The 24428-nt window shown below is 41.7% G+C and overlaps 1 long non-coding RNA gene across 1 annotated transcript; it reads left to right on the top strand.

The window, feature by feature from the left end:
- The first annotated feature begins 1723 nt into the window (after window positions 1–1723).
- On the top strand, window positions 1724–24212 carry LOC144231301 (uncharacterized). Its single transcript, XR_013335033.1, has 3 exons — window positions 1724–1862; window positions 4210–4328; window positions 23520–24212. It is a non-coding gene; the product is annotated as an uncharacterized LOC144231301 (long non-coding RNA).
- Window positions 24213–24428: the final 216 nt, after the last annotated feature.

Genomic DNA, 24428 nt, shown 5'->3' with positions numbered 1-24428 from the left:
CTTTAAATTTTTTGGTGTTTTTATTTATTTTTGAGAGAAGAGAGGGAGACAGAGCATGATCAGGGGAGGGGCAGAGAGAGAGGGAGACACAGAATCCAGAGCAGGCTCCAGGCTCTAAGCTGCAGCACAGAGTCTGACGTGGGGCTCAAACTCATGAACCAGGATATCATGACCTGAGCTGAAATCGGAAAGTCAACCAACTGAGCCACCCAGGAGCCCCAAGAATTCAGCTATCTCCTAATAAGCCAGACATGGTAAGGGAATTGAAACAATGTGAAACAGTGCCACACTCCTCACTAAAGATATTGCTTTGAAAAATAGTTCTTTTTCATAAAATATATTATTTCTATTAACTTGTCACAGGTTTGTTATTAGTTTTATGAAGTAGCAATTTAAAATTTTTTCCAATTTTAATTTCCAGGCTGATAAATATCGATACAAATAATCCACGTATGCATAAGCTCTTTGAGGTCATTAATAAATTTCAAAAGTGCAAGCAAAGGGTCTTGAGACCCAAAAATTTAAGACTTGCTGGGGTCAAGTATTTCTGAGAATTCTTTTGGATGCCAGACAGATACTCAACTCAAGCAGCCATAAGCCAAAACCTGTCTTTCTTCCTCTCTCGTTCTTTCTCCCCTTAGTGTTTTCTTCTTGCTCAGCTTTCCCCAGAAGAAGATAACAATGACCATCAGCAGCTCCAGGTTTACACTGAATTAACTTAGGAAACTCAGTATATTTTTGCAACTAGTTCCAGCAAAAGCCCATGCACACTCTCCCTGGGCTGCCTCCCATCATGTTTCCACCTGGAAGCCCATCACCACGACTATGGTTCATCTCTGGAATGGTGAGTTGTGTGTGAGTCTTCAGTGAACCGTGGGAACTGAGAAGGGTGATCCATCACAGAAACTCAGAAAGTTTTTACCACGAGAAAGGAAATGATGGGCGGTGACAAATCAGCAAACAACATTTGTGATTTGGGGAAGATATGAGTAGAAGGCTGAGGAAATCAGAAGAAGTTCTATCCAAAGAGGATTAATAACGAGTAGACTTTAAGGACTTTAAAATCCTGAATAAATAAACATATTCTCTTTTCTCTCAAATCTCTGCTCTTATTTCTGTTATCATCTGCAGCAGTTGTTGGAAGGAGCATTCTAGAAAAGAAGACAGTAGACAGAGGTGAGGGGAACAAGGAGAGCTGGGCTGAGAGATAAATGTTAGTACATGATGGGTAGTGGGAGGTGTTCCCAGCTTCCTGTTCTTGTCCCAGCTGAGTGGCCCTGGTGATGACAGAGTGACTGTGCTGATTGGATATAAGCATCTCCAGTATTTGGGGGGGTTCTTTTGCCACCTTCCAACACAAACTGAGCCACCTTTCATGACTTCACCTCCAAACCTAGCTCTCTTGAGTCCTGTTCCCTCTAGCTTATGATCCACATAAGGGGACAATGAGGAAGAATAAGGTAACAATACTGGAATTTGGAAGGAAGACTTGGGGCTGAGAGTCCTCTAGTATTTCCCAAATAAAGACATGGATAAAGTTGCCTGTTACTGCTCCAAAAGAAACAACTGCCCACAGAGAACGAACCCTCCACGGACAGGCCTTCACTGTGGACTTTTACGTGTGAAGGCAAGTTTAGACTTGTTCTGTGCGGATCCAAGACAGGAGAGAGGACCAGGGGTGGAAAATACAGGCACACAGATTTTGTCTCAGTGTAAAGGAAAATGTTCCAGAGAGTGGTCCAGAGCTGGAATGGGCTGCCTCACGTGTGTGTTTTGAGGGAAAGGGTCACTTACCTGCTAATTCACAGCCTCATTTTCTTCAAGGTTATCAGTCCTACAGGTGCTGAAAACCAGAATACAAGGTAAGCACAAGATAAATTATTATTTACTCTGAAGAGCTCCTTCTCTTCCTTCCTTCCTTCCTTCCTCCCTCCCTCCCTCCCTCCCTTCCTTCCTTCCTTCCTTCCTTCCTTCCTTCCTTCCCTCCCTCCTTCCTTCCTTCCCTCCCTCCTTCTTTGAGGGTCAATACTTCATTTTGGTGTAAAGACAGGAATCTGGAAAAGACATTGTTTTGAAATTTTCTTGGTTGTCCCTCACATTATGCAGACCCTTCCCCCACCTCCCTCCAGCCCCAACAGGGTTAATCTGTTCAAAATAAAATACGGACTTGTAAATTACAACAGCTATAGAAAAACAGAAGTGAAAGAAAACCAGGTGGAGAGGTCAGCCTGGGCCAGCAGGGTCACTTGCCTAAGGTGCTAAACTGGAGCTTATGTTTCTCTTTTTTCTTTCCTTCCCTCCTTCGTCTTCAGGGAGTGGGTCTGAAGCTGTGGGTGGATCCGGGTTCATGAAGGCTGCTTCAATAGCTTGGCTCATGGGATCCTGGAATCAGACAGAGACAGAGTCTGAATTGTCACTCTTCCCATTATCACTCACGGAGGAAAAAGGAACCAGGCCGTTCTCATCTTTCTTTGTAGCAGTTTTGGGCCAAACAGCTGCTTTTGCTTTTCCAGCCCTTGGCATCTAGGCAAAGCAAGGGAAGGGAGAGTCTTCCTTCAGACTCCTGAGGCTAAATGAGGAGTGCCCTGAGGCCATGGGTGACATGCGGGATGGGGTCAGCAGAGTCTGTGCTAAAAGGACAAAGAGGGGGCGCCTGGGTGGCTCAGTCGGTTAAGCGTTCGACTTTGGCTCAGGTCATGATCTCACGGTTTGTGGGTTCGAGCCCCGCATAGGGCTCTGTGCTGACTGCTAGCTCACAGCCTGGAGCCTGCTTCGGATTCTGTGTCTCCCTCTCTCTGACCCTCCCCTGCTCACGCTGTCTCTCTCTCTCTCAGAAATAAACATTTAAAAAAAAAATAAAAGGACAAAGAGAGAGGGCCCTAGGGCTCAAAGAAGAGCTGAAGAAGCAGATAAAGGAACTGAAGGCAGGAAACTGTTGATGGTCTCAGAAGTGTGGACTTCTGACTACTTGCCCTGTCCTTCACTGCATTCCTCACAAGCTTTCTCCTCTTCTCAATGTTACCTGAGAACATCTCTGGGGTTTCCTCAGAGTCCTTAGGAGAGGGTCCCATTTCCTGAGGCCCAGCCAGAGAACAGCCCTGTGATGAGAGTCCCCCAACATGACCCACATGACCTCACCTATACATCTTGGACACAGCAGCCCCCATCTCCTCTGCACTAAAGGACCACGGGCATGGCTAAGATGTTTTAGTGCCCAGAGATTCTGATGCTTATTGTCTCTGCGTTCCTGATGCCTGAGTCTGCTAGGACCTATGTTTCCAATTCTACTACCCCAACCAGTTTTCTAAGGTTCTGGTATCTAAGAGAAGCCACTTGTGTCCCTAAGCTCTGGCCCTCTAGAAAGTGACTGATTACAACAAAAACTTGCAAATTGATGTCTTTAATATTACCACCACTCGCAGGATGATGTTGGTAAGAGCAGAAGCCTCCATTTTTTGAATACTTAGTGTCGTACAAGAATGAGCAACCTTATATCTTTCAACAACATTATGACGTAAGTACTATTATTATGCCCATTTTACAGATTAGGAAACTAAGGCCCTGAAAAGTTAATTGAGCTTTCCAAGAGCACATAGTTTAGCCTTAAAAATGGAATTCAAGACCTAGTCTACCTGACACCAATGTCCATCATCTTGACCTTATACACACTCTTCTGCGTATTCCTTCTCATCTCCCTATGAGTCGTAAAGATAATTAAACAGGGAGATGGATGTTGGCCTCTGTGTTAGGGAAATATTAGCTACTAGAATGACCAAACCCCCAATTTCAGAGGTTTAATACAATAAAAATGTCTTTGTTGCTCATAAAACAATCTGATAAAAGCGTTCTTGTTGGCTTCCCTCCATGAGGTGCTTCAGGGAACCAAGCTTATCTCATCTCATGGCTCTGCCACTTCTTATAGACAGGGAGACCTCTGCCTCCAGAAGGAAGAGGAAAGAGAAGAAATGGCACACCCTCTTCTTAACTGCCTTGCCCAGAAGTGAACACATCACTTTTGCTCACTATTAGCCAGTGCTAGTCACATGGCCTTTCACAAATGAAAGGGTGTTGGGAAATGCATTGCCTCCCTGCGTAGCCGCTTCTTAGCATCAGCTGTGCACCATGGAAGAGGGAGCATAAAATGTTTGGTAAAAAGTTAGTCACCCTCTGTCCCAGCCTCAGTGACTGTAAGTTCCTTCTATCCCATAGGTTCTGTGGTTTCAAAATTTCATTTGTCTGTAAGACCTGAAAACATAATGAAGACTTGAAGGTCTTGTTAATATGACAGTATTCATGTGAGAAATGATCAAGACGGAAAAACATCCGTGGTAAGTATACTCTGTGGCCTGATGTTTTCAGCGTCTGAAACAAGCATCTGGACCTTTCTCTCCAGTCAGTGTGGTCTGTTACAGCGTTTCCATGGGAGGACAAGATGGACTCTGGAGGCAGCAGCCTCGCTTGGGCTCTGTGACTCACTGGAGAGCGGTACTCAAAGACGTGGTTTTTACATAGTGTTTAGAAATAAGCATCTGAGAAGTGTGGAAACATGCCGTCCTGATTTACTCAGCTCTGTCGTTAAGCGCTGGCATTATCACCATCTGCCAAATGTAGAGGTTGTTTAAAAATGAGTCACCTGGCACTAAAAGCCGTTTCTGCACAGAGCGTCTCCCCACCACAACCCATCTCTTGGTTTCAACGAGAAGTCTTTTCTGCTTGTAGGTTCTAAGAGGGCTGAGAGCACGAGTCCCCCCAAGTGGCCTTTCATTATTTATCCTCCAGGGCAAAGATACCAATTTCCTTGAACCTTGTTGTACACTTGGTTTTCCAAGGATACAGAATTATGTCGCTTGGACAAAGACAATACCGTTTATTTTTTTTAATTAATTATTTATTTTGAAAGAGAGAGAAGGCGTGTGCGCTCATGTGAGCAAGTGGGGGAGGGGCAGAGAGGGAGTGAAAGAAACCCAAGGAGACGAGCTGTCAGTGCAGAGCCTGACATGGGGCTCAACCTCATGAACCCTGAGATCATGACTGGAGCTGAAATCAAGAGATGGATGCTCAACTGAGTGAACCGTCCAGGCGCCTCAAGGCAATATTATTTCTAAATTATATGAGTACTAGCTGAATTAGACTCCTTTGAATCTCGTCCCCATCTCATATTCAGTACTTCTTTGATAGCTGAAAACCTAACCAATGGGAAATATTGTGGTCAGAAACATAGTACAATTTGTCTCACTTACCCAAAAATATGCCGACTGCCCAGTAGCTTACATACTGAAATAGAAGGTTTACTGCTATTAATATATCTTATGTTAGATGATAGAGCAATGGAAGAAGGGGAAAATTGGTTGGTATATTAACAACTACATTCATGTCAAAATAAGGTAGAATGCTCATAACTATCACACCCCTGGTTTTGCAACTGATCACGTGGTCATAGGTGATATTTAAAACTTCTTCTTCTACCCATTCCATATTCCCTTTGCCTTTAACAAGTGTGTTGGTTGTGGCCCCTTGCCAAGCCCCAAACCCTCATGCCTAACCCACTTACTACTGTGTAACCCCCAAATCTGTCAGTCTTATGCAGAGTCTAGAACATAAGATCACCATACAACAGAATGAGGCAGACAATGGGATGGCGCTTAAAGTGTCTGCTGCAGAGAGATGTTTAATAGATTTTATTTGCAGGCCCCCATAGGTGATTCACAGCAGTGAGTCTTAGGATCCAGTCACAAAGCTGTATCACCCTCTGAAGATAACTATTCTCCTTTCAAAAAGCTGCATTTGCTACTGGTCCTGACTGAAGACTGAACACTTCACCCTGATCCACAAAGTTCCCTTGTGACCTGAGCTGAGCATAGGAACCAGGTGTGCTGGCCTGCTTTTCATCCCTTGTGAAATATAAGAACAGGTGTTAACCTCTAAGAGCTAAGCCAGTTTTATCACAGGGATTTCTGTGAAGGTTTGTCGGGAGACTCGAGTTATGATCCTCACAGGGGCTGCCAGCCAGCTGCGTGATTTGAGCAGCCACCTTCCTCTTCTGTAAAGTAAGGGTACTCCACTCACTGAGAAGGACCAAGCAAACCTGGTATCGGGCAGGAGTCACTTGACTGGGTCTGTACAGCAAGAGGCATGCTCAACAAGGAGTTCTCCAAAAGAGTTGCTAAGCCCAGGTGGGCCCGTTCCTCTCTTGCATGATTTCTTATTATCTTTAATATTCTACTGAGCACGTGGTAGGCAGGCAAGTAGAACATCTGTGAGAACATACACATTGTTTCCCAAACTTGTACTATATATATAAATTTTTTTTACAAATAATTTAAATATAAAACATTTAAAAACCCTTTTTTATTCCAGGCACCTATTAATATCACCGGAAACAGGCTTCCCTGAAATATGGGGTAGAAAATTCTGTTCTTGAGCACCCTATAAAAATGGTAAATGGCTGTTAAAATTAGTAACTCTGATCCCTGCATTTATGGATTTTCCATAGAAAATTAGTAAGTCCAATGTCTGGCTTTATACTTTTTCCATAGAAAATGGGGGCTTCTTTTTAATTATAGGAATGTCATCATACATTTGTCCAAACCCATAGAACGTACAACACGAGGAGTGAGCCCTGATGTAAACTATGGACTTTGGGTGATAACAGTGTGTCAGTGCAGGTTCATCAGTTGTAACTGAGGCACCACTCCGGTGTTAGGATGTTGATGATGGGAGAGGCTGTGGGTATGTGAAGGCAGGGAATATATAGGAACCCCCTCTACTTTCCACTCCATTTTGTTGTGAGCCTAAAACTGCTTCAAAAAAGAAAGTTTATTAATTAAAAAGAATTCCAGTTGAGCATGCTCTTTCCATGAGTGCTGTATACCTGCTGGGTATACAGCGAGTATCACGAGAACAACAGAGACAAAGGAACAGGACTAGGTAGTAAAAACAAGACAGCAAATGACTGTCTCAGTATTAGGTTTGGGTGTGAGATACCCAAAAGAATGGAGGCTTAAACAGGAACAGTGCATTTCTTTCTCACGTAAAATCCTCTCTGCTCTCATCTTTCAAATGGAGATGATTACAGTATTTACTCATTCGGTAGTAGGAAGATGCAATGAGCTAATGTATGAGAACTTCTGACCAAGGGAGAAATCCTGCTTTGGACTGAGTAGCGCCACGGCTGACTATGCGAAGAGAACTAGAATATTTTCTCCTGCAATCTGCTGTTGTTTCCCACTCAAGGAAAACATATATAGGAATTATATGAGGCAATACTAAAAGTAAAAAAAAAAATTCCCATTATTTTTTATTTTTTTANCGAGATCATGACCTAAGCGAAAGTCGGACGCTTAACCGACTAAGCCACCCAGGCGCCCCTCCCATTATTTTTTTAAAAAAGTAAACCTCTTAGCACAGTCGCTAGCATATAATAAATACGTCTTTTATCACTATGATCACTATCATCCTTTCTCCTCACTTCTCCACGCCTGCCTTGCCCCCTCATTCTTTTGATTCTGCTTAGATGGAAAATGAAGTACCTGAGTGATGATGTTCTAATCCAGTTTCTAATTTTCTTCTAAATTCTTAAGTCTCCTGATAGTTGGTTTTGGAGGAAGAGCAACCAGAGAGAGATTAGTGGCAAAAAGAAAGTGGTAGAACAGCGATTTAGAAGTATCCCATGGGGGTGAGAGTTTGGTTAGCTTTGTGGGACCTAGCGTTTCCCATTATTTAAAGTGTCTATTGTCTATTTTATTTTTCTGTTTTCTTTTTTTTTTAATTTTTAATGTATTATTTATTTCTAAAAGAGAGTGAGACAGCGTGAGCAGGGGAGGGTCAGAGACAGAGGGAGGTACAGAATCCGAAGACAGGCTCCAGGCTCTGAGCTAGCTGTCAGCACAGAGACCGACGTGAGACCATGACCCGGGCCGAAGTCAGACGCTTAACTGACTGAGCCACCCAGGCACTCCGTCTATTTTATTTTTCAATAGAAAAAAGTTACGTATAATATTATATTAGTTTCAGGTGTACAACACAATGATTCAACAATTATATGCATTACCATGTGTTCACCACAGTCTATCATCTGTATGAAGTGATGAGAACATTTAGCTCCTGCCAAGCTAAATCATGCCCACATCTTCCACTGTGGTGATAATGCATCTAGCAGCTAGATGGCTGGAGGCTGGGGGGGAGTCAGGGACAGCGTAGAGGGCCCTTCACACCAAGCCCTTCAGGACAGGATTCTGATGGATTAAGATCACATTGGATGTCAGCAAGGACCAGCTGTGCCCCCAGTGCAGTGACCCAACCTAAACCCCCTCCTTATCTGGGAAATAGAAAAGATGACGTGACTAGGCTTAAAGATGAAATCAGTGAGAAAACCTAGAACCCAGATTTTAGGGTTTTGGCCAGGCAGGGGAACAAGGGCGGAGCAGAGGCTAAGTGGAAGTGAGTACAAATAAAGAAAGGTCCACTTGCAGCTTGTGGGCTACTGTGGCTAGCAGAATTTATACTCAGTATATTGTGATAATTTTTAGGAATATAAATTGTGAGCTGAAACTTGCTGGACTCTCTGTGTGCCAGGCCCTGTTCTAAGTGCTTTATGTAAGGGATTTTGTCGAATTCTCACCGTGATCCTGGCAGGGAAGTACCATGACTCACTCTTCATAGAGAAGGGAACTCTAATGGGTTCACAGAAATGAAGTGACAGGCCCAAGCTCACAAAATTGGCAAATGAGTGGCTGGTTTCAAATCCAAGACCTTCAAGTCCTATGCCCCTAACTCTTAGTCATACTTTTCCTTGGATCCACCACTTTTAGGATATCTTGCCTTCCATTGTGGTTAGTTTGAGCACGTCTTACTTTTCCAGCTAGATTATAATATTCCTGAGGGCAGGAGCATATCTAATTTATCTTGGAAAACTTTTTATTGAGGTATAACTTGCTACCACAAATAGGAAGTATGTATAATCACCCAAATCAAGATATTTAGAACATTCTAGCCCAAAGAATTTCCCCCTGAGCTTCGTTTCAGTCAAAGTCGTGACTATTCCTATTTCTCTACCATAGATTATGTTTGCCTGTTCTTGAATGTCATATAAATAGAATCATACAAATATATTGATATTTTGTATTCTTACATGACTTAGCATACAGTTATTTGGGTTTTGTTAATGTGATCAAATGTTGAATAAATGTTTAAGGAGTGCATGGAGGGCCCTTACCCCTGGAAGTACACTAAAATCTTCATAAGTATAAATCTATATTTAAATCAGTGAATAAATATAACATATACTCACATGTGTTCACATATATATTCAGTAATATATATGCACACATATAGGATACAGGCATTATATATAGTATATGCATCAAATATATAATATACATGTGTATGTGTATATAGATGTGCGTCTGTATGTGTCCATGAAAACCTATACAGTAGTTTCCCTCCATAACCACACTCATAACATTATATTTTGGGAATTCAATTGCCTCCCCAGCCAACAGCGAGGTCCTCAGAACCACAGTTCTTGTCTCACTCACCAGCACATATCAATATTCAGTGAATGTTTGTAGAATGAATAAACCACTCACTGTTTCCATGTACTTACTGTTCATTCTTTTTTTTTTTTTAGTTTATTTATACATTTTGAGAGAGAGAGCATGCATGTGAGCAGAGAAGGGGCAGAGAGAGACAGAGAGAGAGAATCCTAACCAGGCTCCACAATGTCAGCGCAGAGCCCATGCAAGTCTCCATATCATGAACCATGAGATCATGACCTGAGCTGAAATCAAGAGTCAGACATTTAACTGACTTAGCCACCCAGGAGCCCCTTACTGTCCATTCTTATATCTCCTTCTATGAAGTGCTGCTTTTGCCCTTTTTAAGTTGGATAGTTGTCTTCTATTATTGAATTGCAGGAATTCTGTGCATATCCCAGATACAAGTCCTTGGTCAGGTACATGTTTCACAGATATTTGCTCCAATCTGTAGCTTGCTTATTCATTTTGTTAGGAGTATTTTTTGATAGCAGAAGTCTTTAATTTTAAGTAAGTCCAACGTAACATAACAAATTCTTCTCTTGTGTTTTTGCATTCTTTGATCTGAGAAACTTTTGCCAGCCTCTAAGTTCTCAAGCTACTCTTCTGTGTTTGCCTCCAAAAGGTTTATGCTTTTACCTTTCATTTGCTAAAGGTAATGCTAAAGGTATATGGATAATTTTTAAAAATTTAGTTGTAATTAAGAAAATTTTTTATGGTTACTTTCAATTTACCAAGTAATACTTGGTTTCCACTTATGGAAGCAATGTACAAGTTTCTTTTTCAAATAAATTCACTAAAGCTAAAAAAAAAAAGTGAGAATGGAAGTCTTAATAGATGGAAGGAAGTTGGCCAAAATCATGGAGATAATACTCAAATGGATGAAATTTGGAAAATGTTGAAGTAATGTATAAGACAAGAAGACTTAGCTTTTGATGAATTTAGATAATAATTAACTTTTCAAATTAATAGCTGAAAATATCTCTTCTATCAATCTTGGCATTAAGGCCTTGATGTGGTTCCCTTTATGCCTAATTTTTTAAGGCTCAGATCTAGGTCGGGCCAATACAGTCTCCATGGATTAATAACTCCCAACTCCCAATTATCCAGAAACCTGGACAAAAACAAAATCAGAGAATAGAATAGAATAGAATAGAAACATTTTTCTCTGTCTTTTTTAAAAAAGATATTAGGATAGAGAGATGTTACACGTATTTAACTTTAAATTTACTAACTTCAAACGTTTAACTTTATTAACTCTGAATTTTTAAAAATCTTCTCTTTTCCAAGATAGGAAAACTAAGAGGAAATCAGAGCACAGAGGATTTGGGGAACAATGAAAGTGATCTGATGGTATAATGGAGCATACATGTCACTGTACATTGTCCACCATGCAAAGTGAACTGTAGGGTGAACCATGGACTCTGCCTGATTGTCATGTGTCAAGTGTTGTTCATCAGCTGTAACAAATAAACTACTCTGGTGTGGGATGTTGATAATGCGGAGTCTATGCATGTTTGGGATAGAAGGTACATGGGAAATCTCAATACGGTCCTCTTAGTGTTTGCTGGGAACTTAAAACTACTCTAAAAAGTTAAGTCTTTATTTTAAAAAAGAAGAGAAATTACTTGTCTATCAATGAATTTGCTCTGATCATTAATGTAGGTTATTGAGGGCAACTTTTGCAGACAATACAGGTCTGCTCACTTCCTATCATCTTCAGACAAGGCTTGTAAAAACAAAAACTTGAAAGGCATACTGATTTGAATTTATTTAGACCAGCGCTCTCCAAACTTCTTTGATCTTTTACCCTATTAGCAAAAAATTTTGAGTATATGCTCCCAATATATGTACATTCATTAATTTGTAAATTACACATGGACTATTCTACTTATATTGCGTATTCTATAAAACCTAATATATATCTAAATTTTTTACTGTTTATTTTTGAGAGATAGCATAAGTGGGGGAGGGGCAGAGAGAGAGGGAGACCAAGAATCCCAAGCAGGCTCCAGGCTCTGAGCTGTTAGCACAGAGCCTGACACGGGGCTCGAACTCATGAACTGTGAGATCATGACCTGAGTCGAAATCGTATCCTCAACCAACTGAGCCACTCAGGTGCCCCAAACCTAATATATATCTAAAAATAGAATTTTAAAATAATGAAATAAAGATAAGCGTATTTCAAATTATTTATTTTTATTTAATATTAAGGCTAATGTTGATTTCTTCTGCTGGGTGTCTGGTAGGGAATTCATACAGTCAGTGAAGACTCAGCTTTGCTATTTCCTTATTGTCTTATGCCTGCATTCTTGGTTTGTCTCCAGTCAGTAGCTTTGCTGCAGGAATCTTTTAAAGGTATTTATTCATTATATGGAAGTTAATTTTATTAAGATTGAAGGACAAAGTCTATACATCCACTTAAGTGGGAACACGGTAAAATGCTCTAGAAGCAGATGTCTTACTAGTTACCCCGGACGGAGAGCCTGGTACAAGTCTTGCTTCAGCTGGTTCATTTGGGAATGTGGTCCCAGGGAACAGTGAGGCAACATGGGGAAGCGAAAAAGGAGGGAAAACCAGTACAAGAATCTCTTACCAAGTTGCCCCTCCCACCATGCTGGGTAAGTGATACTTCATGATGGTACTTCATCTCACCAGGACCTTGTAGGAAGCCTTATGGAGTTCATTTCAGAGCTGTGTGTTGTGGGACAAAAGAGAAGCATTTAGCCATTGGCTCCTATCCTGCCCTGATCAAGAATGGCTTTGTGGGCATAAACACCCACGCTTTTCTGAACTGTGGGGGGGCAGGTTCCCAAGGAACAAGAAGAAAGAGATTCACAGGGCAAGTCATGATACTGGATCCGCAGAGCGATGGAGCTCAACCCTTACATCTTAGGGGGCCCAAGGAATTGTCAAGTGGTGTATAGTAGGTGTCCAGTAGAGCAGATGAACCCCAAAGAGTGCCTCTCATACCATGTTTCCAGATAGTCATTTGGATAGCGAGTTGGGGGGAGCTTGACTGGTTGATTGATTGATCCTCTCTCCCTCCCTCACTTCTTCGTTGCCTCCCTCCTTCCCTTTCTTCCTTCTTTCCTTTCTTTTGTCCCCTACATGTAAGTAGGAAGTTATAAGGGTTTATCATCTCACCTCAGCGAGCACTCTTCTGTACCAAACCCTATGTGAAGAATTCACACTTTGAAAATCAGAGAATATAGACAACCAAGAAAAAGATAACAGAGGAGTACATTGTTACTGTTGAAAAAAAAATCCAACAGCGTAATCCTAAACTGAAAACATTTAAGTTTTCAAGTGCTTTTAATAAAAAACAAAGTCCAGGAATTGGAATGATTTATGTCCTTGCAAGGATGATGGAGTATAAAATTTGAACATTTATTGCATACACGAGATAATATTTATAAATGGTGAAATAATCTATCTCTTGTGAGTTTGGGCATCAAGCCAGACCATCGGAGAGCAGTTTTCTTAGTTTGTCTTCATCTCTGAAAGAGCCCATTTATTAAATCATGCTTTGGCATAATGCTCATGTCTTGCATTGAAGGAAACCCTTAGAGAAGCTGAAAGCAATTCACAGTTATATTTTCTTTAGACTTCTTGTTGGAGATATCTCCATTACATCAGCTAGAACCCCTTTTATGAGGACTCCTGAAGAAAGTTCTTGCAGTCAGTGCCAGTACTTCTGACTCTCTTCTCAGAGAGTCACTGTATATATATGTATACGTAAATATTGTGTGTGTCAGCTAAGATAAATTTAATATTATATTCATTGGGCAAAATCAGTCTCGAAAATCATTGTGATACAGTGCACTGGGTGGCTCAGTCGGTTAAGCATCTGACTCTTGGTTTCAACTCAGGTCATGATTTCATAGTTCGTGGGTTTGAGCCCTTCATCGGGCCTCTGCACTGACAGTGTGGAGCCGGCTGAGATTCTCTCTCTCTCTCTCTTGCTCTCTCTGTCTCTTTCAAAATAGATAAATAAGCTTAAATTTTNTGGGTTTGAGCCCTTCATCGGGCCTCTGCACTGACAGTGTGGAGCCGGCTGAGATTCTCTCTCTCTCTCTTGCTCTCTCTGTCTCTTTCAAAATAAATAAATAAGCTTAAATTTAAAAAAAAAAAGAGAGAGAGAAAAGAATCGTATATTCCTTTTTGCTGTAGCTACCTGGAAGTTTAGTGCTTTATTTCCTGCCTACCCTGAATAATTGTATGACACTGGAGAGAATGTGCTTCTGCACATTAATGCTTCATAGCTTTATCTTGTTATTGGACTCTGATTTTTTCCCACATTCTTTTCTTATATTTTAAACATGAAATCAAATCTTGTTCAATTGTGTGTATTCTTTTAAGAAGCAGCCTCAAACCTCTTTTGGAGTTAGGCTGGGTGTAATTTTAAAAATAAAAATACTATTTCAGCATTCTGAAATCCACATGAATAACAGAAATCATTCCAAGTGATGGACATTTCTAAACTTAAAATCACTGGAGAATCTAAAGAATATTGACATTTATGTCCCTCGGTATTTTCTTTTAAGTGTCTCAAACTTTTTTTTTAATCTTGAAGCCAATAACTAGCATTCTTTCATTCCCTTCCCAATTCAAAATGATTAGGAAATAAGACACAAGAGGGGCGGCTGGGTGGCTCAGTTGGTTAAGCGTCCAACTAGGGCTCAGGTAATGATTTCATGGTTCATGGGTTCAAGCCCTGTGTCGGGCTCTGTGCTGACCGCTCAGAGCCTGGAGCCTGGTTTGAATTCTGTCTCTCTCTCTCTCTGTCTTCCTGTCTCTCTCTCTCTCTCTGCTCCTCCCCTGATCACACTGTCTCTGTCTCTCAAAAATAAATAAATGTTAAAAATAAATAAATAAATAATTTTTAAAAAAGGAAATACGACACAAGAGATGAATAAATGGAGATTATAAAGTCAATTTTATTACTGATAAAAGCGACTGCAGACTGTGACTTCAGAACCGTGTTCCAAAGGGCTTGCTAACACTCTGCTGGATTGAACAGCTTTTCCCACCTAGACTCTGATATGAATGGGTTCCAGCACTTCTCATGCCAGAGCCTGGCCAGGCACCCCACCACCCAGGGCAGAGCAGGCCCAAATTCAACCTGTCTTCAGGCTGGCAGATCCCCAGGAGAATAGATCCCAGCAGGACCTGAGGGACCCTGCTCTGTCCTCTTCCCAAAGCCACCAAGTAGAGAAGCCACTCCTTCCCTGGGGCTGGGAAGGAGAGGGACAGAGGCAGAGGTGTCACCCTAGTGAGGTGTTTCTTAATGGTTGCCACTGAGGTCGGGCAGGACAGTTCTTGGATAAACTGTCCTATAAACTGTAATATCGTTAATACCCTTGAGTTGTGGGTTATTTAATAACCAACATAATGCCCATGTTTGTCCAAGTGCACTTCTTTACCCCTCAGGGTTGAGAACCTTGTCTGAGAGGAGGCTCCTCTATGGAAGCAGGGAGGCTCTGTGTGTGTTTGGGGAGAAGAGAGGGAGCAAATGGGAGAGGAAGTTCCTTGCTGACGTTAATGACTTTGTTATTATTAACTTTCTCTTAGTGGTAAATTTTTTTTAAATCATTTTTTTCTTTTATCTAATAATTAATGTATTTTTAAAGCAATTTGCATCCAAGTTAGTTAGCATATGGTGCAACAATGATTTCAGGAGTAGATTCCTTAAGCCCCTCACCCATTTAGCCCAGCCCCCCTCCGACAACCCCTCCAGCAACCCTCTGTTCTCTATATTTAAGAGTGTCTTATGGTTTGTCTCTCTTCCTGTTTTTATATTATTTTTGCTTCCCTTCCCTTATGTTCATCTGTTTTGTATCTTAAAGTCCTCATATGCATCATGCCCTCTAGTTCCATCCAAGTAGTTGCAAATGGCAAGATTTCATTCTTTTTGATTGCTGAGTAATACTCCAGTGTGTGTGTGTGTGTGTGTGTGTGTGTGTGTGTGTGTATACACCACATTTTCTTCATTCGTCCATTAATGAGCATTGGGCTCTTTCCATACTTTGGCTGTTGTCGATAGCACTGTTATAAACATTGGAGTGCATGTGTCCCTTCGAAACAGCATACCTGTATCCCTTGGATAAATACCTACTAGTACAATTGCTAGGACATAATGCAGTTCTATTTTTAATTCTTTGAGGAAGCTCCATACTATTTTCCAGAGTGGCTGCTCCAGTTTGCATTCCCACCAGCAGTGCAAAAGAAATCCTCTCTCTCGGCAAACCATGAGAGACTCTTGAATGCTGACAAAAACTGAGGACTGATGGATGTGGGGGGAGGAGGGATGGGCATGGAGGAGGGCACTTGTGGGGATGAGCACTGAGTGTTATGTGGAAACTAATTTGACAATAAACTATTTGTAAAAAAAAAAAAAAAACAATAAAAAAAAAAAGAAATCCTCTCTCTCTACATCCTCCCCAACATCTGTCGTTGCCTGAGTTGTTAATGTTAGTCATTCTGACAGGTGTGAAGTGGTATCTCATTGTGCTTTTGATTTGTATTTCCCTGAGGATGAGTGACATTGAGCAATTTTTCATGTGTCTGGTGGCCATCTGGGTATCTTCTTTGGAGAAGTGTCTTTTCATGTCTTTTGCCCATTTCTTCTCCAGATTATTTGTTTTTTTGGGTGTTGAGTTTGATAAGTTTTGTATAGATTTTGGATACTAACCCTTTATCTGATATGTCATTTGCATATGTCTTCTTCCATTCCATTGGTTGCCTTTAGTTTTGCTGATTGTTTCCTTAGCTGTGCAGAAGAATTTTTTCTCGATGAGTCCCACTAGTTCATTTTTGCTTTTGTTTCCCTTGTCTCCGGAGATGTGTTGAGTAAGAAATTGCTGTGGCCATGGTCAAAGGGGTTTTTGCCTGCTTTCTCCTCTAGGATTTTTATGGCTTCCTGTCTTATGTTTAGGTCTTTCATCCATTTTGAGTTTATTTTTGTGTGTGGTGTAAGAAAATGGTCTAGGTTCATTTTTCTGCATGTTGTCAAAGCTTATGTTTTGGTTAATGTCTTACTCCTCACCTCATCTGCTTTAGTATTCAGTCAGTCCATTCAATATTTAATTTTGGCTATCTTGGTCAGATTCTTTTATTCTGATTATTTCTTTTTCATATCAACCTAAATTATTTCATAGGTATAAAATATTCTCAAATAATTTTGATGATACTAATTAGTTCTTAGTTAAAAATCGATTCTGTGTTCCTTGGATTTTTTTCTCTTCTCTCAGGTCAGTTATTTATTCATCTTGATCCTTCTCTTCACTGTTTTTGGTTTTCCTTAATGAACTGGTCCAGCTGGTCTAAATACAATTTGTGGCAGTTTGGATTTTTCAAAGATGGCAGTTTGGATATTTCAAAGATACTCTTCTTTTTAAAGAAAAAATTTTTTTACATTTATTTATTTTTGAGAGACAGAGTGAGACAGAGCACAAGCAGAGGAGGGGCAGAGAGAGAAAGAGACACAGAAACTGAAGCAGGCTCCAGGCTCTGAGCTGTGAGCACAGAGCCTGATGCAGGGCTTGAACCCAGGTCCCTGAGATCATGACCTGAGCTGAAGTTGGACACTTAACTGACTGAGCCACCCAGGTGTCCCTCAAAAATATTCTTCTTATAACATGAGCTGACATGGTTCCATCAAGAGGTGGGAACTGTGTTACCTCCCCTTCAGTTAGGGAGGGTCTGTCTATAGTAGAAGTGAATTTACGAAGCTAAGTCATAAAGGCAATACAGTTTCCATCTGGCTATCTCTCAGGACGTGCCTCTTTGGAGCCCTCAGCTGCCATATAATAAGCCTAGCTGTCCTGAAGCCACCACACTGGAGGGACCATCTGGAGAAACCACACGCAGATAGAGCTGCCCAGGGAGACCTTGAGGGTCGAGCCCCTGCCTTTGAATTATTCCATTGCTGGGATCTCTGGGTGGCTTGGTTGGTTGAGTGGCCTACTTCGGCCCAGGTCATGATCTCATAGTTGATGAGTTCAAGCCCTGCTTTGGGCTCTGTGCTGACAGCTCAGAGCCTGGAGCTGGCTTCAGATTCTGTGTCTCCCTTTCTCTCTGCCCCTCCCCAACTCATGCTTGCTCACTCTGTCTCTCTTTCTTTCTCTCTTTCTCTCAAAATAAATAAACATTAAAAAAAAGAATTACTCCAGTGCTGAGAGGAGCAGACACAAGCTGTCTCTGCTGAATTCTGACTAAACTGCAGATCTGCAAGCCAAATAAATAGTCATTATTTCAAGTTTCTGATAGTTTGTAACAACTGATAGGTAACCAGAACACTGCTCTTTATTCCAGTCATGGCGCCCAAACTGCCATTCCCTACAGACTCCCACTCTGAGGCTTCTTTCTCCTTGGGAAGAATTGTTCTTTATTCAAATGTTTTCCCTTCAGTCTTTTCTCCATCCACCAAATTCCATTTCCCGTCTAGCTTTTAGAATTTTCCCCAATGTTTAGCTCTGTTCTTGGCTCCCTTATTTTGTTTTCCTTCAGGAGCGCCTGGGTGGCTTAGTCGGTTAAGCATCCGACTTCAGCTCAGGTCATGATCTCACCGTTCATGGGTTCGAGCCTTGCATCGGGCTCTGTGCTGACAGCTAGCTCAGAGCCTGGAGCCTGCTTCAGATTCTGTATCTCCCTCTCTCTCTGCCCTCCCCTGCTCATGCTGTCTCTCTCTCACACAGAAATAAGTTTTAAAAAAACATTTAAAAAATTCTCTAAAAAAATATTTTGTTTTCCTTCATAGTTATATTCTCAGTGGTATAAAAAAAATCTTTTTTGTCTTTTCTATAGGCCTTGGAAGACCAAATCCTGTGCTCATTTGACCAGAATACTTTATTTTCTTTTTTTTTAATTTCTAGGAGATAGAGAGAGAGACAGGATGAGCAGGGGAGGGTCAGAGAGAGAGGGAGTCACAGACTGAAACAGGCTCCAGGTCTGAGCCGGNTAACACACACACACACACACACACACACACACACATGTTTTCAAAATGGAAGAAAAAATCTGAACAGAAGAAGGGAATGAAATAATGTAAGGAAGAGACTTTTTGGTCAATCACAAGTAATGAATTTTGAAGTTCCTGGCTGAGAATTGAGATAAAGAAACAATCAACATGATGGAGAGCAAAGTTCAGGTATGAAAAGTCTCCTTTCCTTTTAGCAAATTTTAAGTCAATAATGCATTACTGTGGTACAATGTTGTACTATAGGTCTCTAGAGTTTATTCATCTTACTTACCTGAAACTTAATGACTATTGATACATAAGTCCCCATTTCCCCATCCCCCATCCCCTGGTAACCACTATTCCAATCTCTGATGTTCTGAATTTGACTTGTTTTAGATGCCTCACATAAGTGGGATCGTGTAGTGCTTGTGTGTCTGTGACTGGTTATTTCACTTAGTGTAATGTCCTCCAGCTTCATCCAATGCTGTCACCTATGGGAAGGATTCCCTTCTCTTTAATGGTGGAATAGGGGGCATCTGGCTGGCTTGGTTTGAAGAGCATGCGACTCAATCTCAGGGTTGTGAGTTAGAGATCCATGTTGGGTATTGAGATTACTTAAATAAATAAATAAATTTACCATAAATAAAATAAAAGCTGAACAGCATTCCATTTATGTATATACCACACGCCCCCAGTCAGTGGGAGAACAGCTAGAAAAGTCAAGAGGCCTCCAAGAACCTTTGAAAGACTGCCTTGTTCTTAGCTCTTGCTGAGGAAAATATTCCTGTAAGAGGCTTTCTTCCAAGAGTTGTCATATAACTTGAAAAATTAACTCACATCTCAAGCCATGTCTCATCAGATCAGAAATGGTGCCAAAATTGTCAGAACATAAGCAACTCAACCCTCTGAGGCTGTGTGGGACATGAAACTGTCCAGAAGAGGCATTCTACTTTGTGTGGTGACAAGCTGACAAATTATAACCTCTTTTGTAGGAAATATATGTCTTAAATGCATAAACGTAAGGATGGGTACTTGAATCAGGCTATCTCCTGCACCTCAAGTCTCCATTAACATCAATCTAAGGAGCATGAGGTAGAGAGATTATAGGGCTGGGGAAATGCACTTCTAGTTTCATTGTATCCTTGCGCTAACCTCCAGTCTCATAATAAATCTCTGGGCATATTCGCCACAGATGACTTGAAGAAACAGACTAATAGAATGAGACATAACCCAAGTCAGAGTTTATAATTTACTTCTCTGTTCAGTATTAGGGCTTTGGAAAGGGCAACACATCTGCCATTGCTTTGCAAAACACAAAGTGATTTGTGAATGGAGCTAAAGTGCTTGCTAGTGACCAACTGGTGTTTGTTTCTGTCTGACAATCTGCATCAAGATCTACCGGTTGAGAGGACATTTTGTTTAAAATACAAAAATCTGTCCCACTCAGTACCTAATTAATTAGAAACTCTAGGGGTGTGGCAGGAAATCCCTGGAAATCTGCATCTGAAGTTTCCTCAGGTGCTCCTTATGCACACTGAAGTTTTAGAACCCCTGTAATGTATGTAGCGTGTGTGTGTGTGTGTGTGTGTGTGTGTGTACGGCACATGCACAATCTGTGTGTCAAGGGTTTTTGTGGTGGGGCCAATGATATTGCCTAGAAAGGAGAGTGAAATCAGCAAATTCCCGCTGAGTCTACACAGAGGCAACCCTTTTGAGGAGGGATTACCTCATGGGAGGATGTTGGTAAGAACTGGGTTCAAATATTATAGTGTACTAAAGGGCCCATTAGGTCAAGGTTGGCATCAAGGAAAAGAACAGACATGATTCCCTTTCTTCAAAGGACTCACTGTCTATGGCGTGAAATTGACAGGCAAGAATGCACTCCCACGGCAAGCAGCCCCACTTGACAGACAAGTCATGAGCAAGCCATTTAGCTATATGTACAGGTATGGCTATATGAGGAGTCAACACAATGAAATACTTTTGTAATGGTTGGTTAGTAGCTGTTGCTTAATCCCCCTTCCCCTCAAGTGTTCCCTCCACCTGACCCCTCTCACTTGGCTCCCTCCCCTCCCACCCCCCCACCTCCCCACCTGTGTCCATGATCTGGTGATCAAAGGCTAATGCCAAGCACAGTGGGGGTTCTAGAATCCTACAGTGGCATCACAGCTAGCTTGTCTTCTGATTGGTTGGTGCCCATGTAACACAATTTAATATCTTAGGTCACAACTGTAGCAGGTGACTCGTTTCTGACAATAATATCAAATGGTAGTTTGGAACATTAGCATACTGGGTAAAGTCTGGACTGAGAATTCAGGAAGCTTCCTATTGGCATTCCAGCAGACCTCCTTCAACTCTGAGGTCCCTTATGGAATCCTGACATGCCACAGTAGAGACAATACCACAAGAGAGATGCCAGACTCACTTTCTAAATTCATTTTTAGAGTGAGAGCGAGAGAGAGAGAGAGAGAGAAAGAGAGAGCTCAAGCGAGCAGTGGAGGGAGGCAAAGGGAGAGAATCTTAATCATGCTCCACACCCAATGACCCTTCGGGATCATGACCTAAGTCAAAATCAAAAGTGGGACACTCAACCACTGAGCCACCCAGGCACCCCCGGACCCCTTTTTCATCTTGATATGTAAGGCTGGGAGCTGGTCCTAATTCAATTTCTAAAATGAAGACATAAAATCACTACTAACCTGAGGATCATGAGGCAACTCAGATTGGTTAAATAAGCATAAGGAATTACTGTTTTTATTAAATTACTATGTATGCCATGGATGGGATATTGTGTTACTGAAAACAGATCAGGAATTGTGGTTTTCCTGGCCTACTGGAAATTCAGATCACTAGAAAGGACACTCCAAGAGAGTCTTCATTTTTTCTGTTTTATTCCCTGATATCTCATTGCCCATAATAATGTCTGAAACATAGCAAGTGCTCAATAAACGTTTGCTGAGTGAAACTACAATTTCAAAGCATCCTTAATTTGTTGTTTCGTCTCAGCAGAAGCAAGAAGAAATTAGCAGGAGATATCAAATCTATCTTCTACCTGGAATCAGTAGCTTCCAGAATCCCTCTCTACCCCTTGTAACAATGGTAACCTCCTTTGGAACTTAAAAATCAGTGGTTTTAATTTGCAACCTCTGCTTGAAGTCAACTGCAATTTACTATTTCATGAAAGAAGGGTACACTAAAGATAGGACCAAAAAAAAGTGTGTTCACATTATTCTAGGTTGGTATCTGAGCTCTGTGAGAGAGGCTTCCATTAAAGGCTCACGAGGTGGTGGGCTCTGAGCAGACCTCACCCAGACCCAGAAGCTGATCTCAAGTAACCAGAGGGATTTGGGAGAGGGGACAGCCTTCAGCCTTGATCTCCTGTTGTCAGAGCTTTTTTCCTGAGATTTTGCTTGTTTTGCATTTTTCGTTTGCTTCTCTGAGCTTCATTCAACAGTCCCTTTTTTTTTTATGTTCCCTATTTTATTTTATTTATTTATTTATTTATTTTTACAAATAGTTTATTGTCAAATTAGTTTCCACAAACCACTCAGGGCTCATCCCCAAAGTGCCCTCCTCCATGCCCATCCCCCCTCCCCCCACATCCATCAGTCCTCAGTTTTTGTCAGCATTCAAAAGTCTCTCATGGTTTGCTTCTCTCCCTTTCCCCCACCATTTCCGCCCTTCTTCTCCCCCTTGTTCCTCCGTCAAGTTCCTCCTAATCCTCCTATACGTGCAAACATATGATATTTGTCCTTCTCTGCCTGACTTATTTCGCTCAGCATAACACCCTCAAGGTCCATCCATGTTGCCACACATGGCCAGATTTCATTGTTTCTCATTGCCATGTAGTATTCCATGGTATAGATAAACCACATCTTCTTGATCCATTCATCTGTTGATGGACACTTAGGCTCTTTCCATGTTTTAGCTATTGTGGAGAGTGCTGCTATGAACATTCAACAGTCCCTTAAACATTCATTCCCAGCTGTGTATTTTTATCCTCTTTTCTTCCTGAACCCACAGCAACCAAACCCTCCAGGCAAAATACCCAGAATGAACTGCCAGGTCATTTAAATTTGCTGGATTTTAGTTGCATCAGGATGATCACAATGAATTAAACAAACAAAAAATGCCTCCTTTAATGGTGGTCCACCTGAACATTAACTAGTAATGCTAATCATTATATTAATAGTTGTAATTTCTTGAGGACCTGTTATGTGCCAGCCACGTATTTCACATACACGAGTTAACATTTGTGCTGATAATAACAGGGAAACTGAGATTTAGAGAGATTGATTGTCTTGCTTAGTGGAAGGAGGCAGAGTCATAAATCCCGGTATAAAAGTGCATAATAGGTTCAGTGCAAAAAAGTCAAGTTCCATGAAAGCATGTTATATAATAGAAAATATACATTAGCCCATATATATGTACCCACATAATAGGTATTTGTAAACACATGTGGAAAATATGCAGAAAGCTGAGTGATCTCAGGTAAGTTACCTCCCTTCTCTAAGCCTTGGTTTTTACATCTGTAAGCAAGAGTACCGAAAGTATTCATGACGTAGAAAGGATATGAGGATTCAGTCAGTCTAGGTGAAGCGTTTAGCACGGGGCCTGACAACAGAAATGAGTTCTTGGTCCATTTTTTGCTATTATGATTATTATTATTGATACTACTACTACTATTACTAAAGNCCCACCACTGAGTTGTTGGAAGTATTTTACAGCAATCAGACATTACTTCGGATATATATTATGTAAATTATTTTATTAAAAATACCTCTCACGCCAAAATTTATTTTCCCTACTGCCTTTATCTCTCCCTACAAGCGACAAGTAAAATAATAATGAACTTTTAAAAAAATAGATATTAAGGGGCACCTGGGTGGCNTAAAAAAAACATTTAAAAAAAATAGATATTAAATGTACTTCAGTGCTTCTGTTCCATAGCATATTTTTGGCCCCAGAGCAGTGTGTAGAACCCGGTGTTATTAACAAAGTTTTCTTTGGATGCCCTGATTCAGTTCTCCCCGGAACATGCGCAGAGCAGACCACCTGCGTAGGCCTGGTCAACGCCTGGGGTATTTTGGACGGACGTGCCTATGCTGAAAGCTCGCAGGCCGCCTTTGAACTTGGCTTGGCAGCGGATGAAAACGTTTCCCAGCCTCCCAGACGCTCCCGCTGCGCGTCAGAGCGCCGCTTCTGCTCCTCGCGGCCAGGAGGAGCCCCTGCAGTGCGCGCTGCCGCCGCCAGCTGGAGCTGAAGGCTGCGGCGCCGGCTCCGGGGCCGTGGGAAGCCTCGCGGCGGGGGGCGCATCCCTTCCGCCCGCTCGCCGCCGGCGCCGGCCAACCTGCGGAAATGAGAGGCCTCCCTTCCGAGGCTAGGCAGAAGTTCACGTATATCTCATTTTTCTACCCTCGTCTCTCTATTTCATTATCAAAGGTTGATTTCGGGGTTTAATAAAACCAAACTGAAACACTGTCAAGGGGAGAGAGATCACAATGCTGAGATGAATGTAAACTGGCGGTTACTTCATTCGTTGGGAACCGCTTACAGACCTCCATACCAGACGTCAGACCTGGAGCTAGACGCTGGGGGTGCCAGGCTGATGAGACAATCCCTGCGCAAGTCAGGGGTAAAAGGTGGTTACGAGCAAACCATTTTGTTCTGCTTCTGGCTGAAGTGCTAACATTTAAATAAACATCTTTTAACGTTTATTTTTATTTTTGCCGGGGGGGGGAAGGGGTGGAGAGAGAGAGAGGGAGACACAGAATCTGAAGCAGGCTCAAGTTCCTCACTGTCAGTATAGAGCCAGACACGGGGCTGGAATACACTGACTGTGAGATCATGACCTGAGCCAAAGTCAGACCCTTAACCCACTGAGCCACCTAGGCACCCCTGAAGTGCCAAAAATTTAGATGTCACAAGTCAGC

The sequence above is a fragment of the Crocuta crocuta genome, unplaced genomic scaffold (assembly GCF_008692635.1).
Source record: "Crocuta crocuta isolate KB4526 unplaced genomic scaffold, BGI_CrCroc_1.0 scaffold184, whole genome shotgun sequence".
NCBI lineage: Eukaryota > Metazoa > Chordata > Mammalia > Carnivora > Hyaenidae > Crocuta > Crocuta crocuta.
This window is presented reverse-complemented; position numbering and strand designations above follow the sequence as displayed.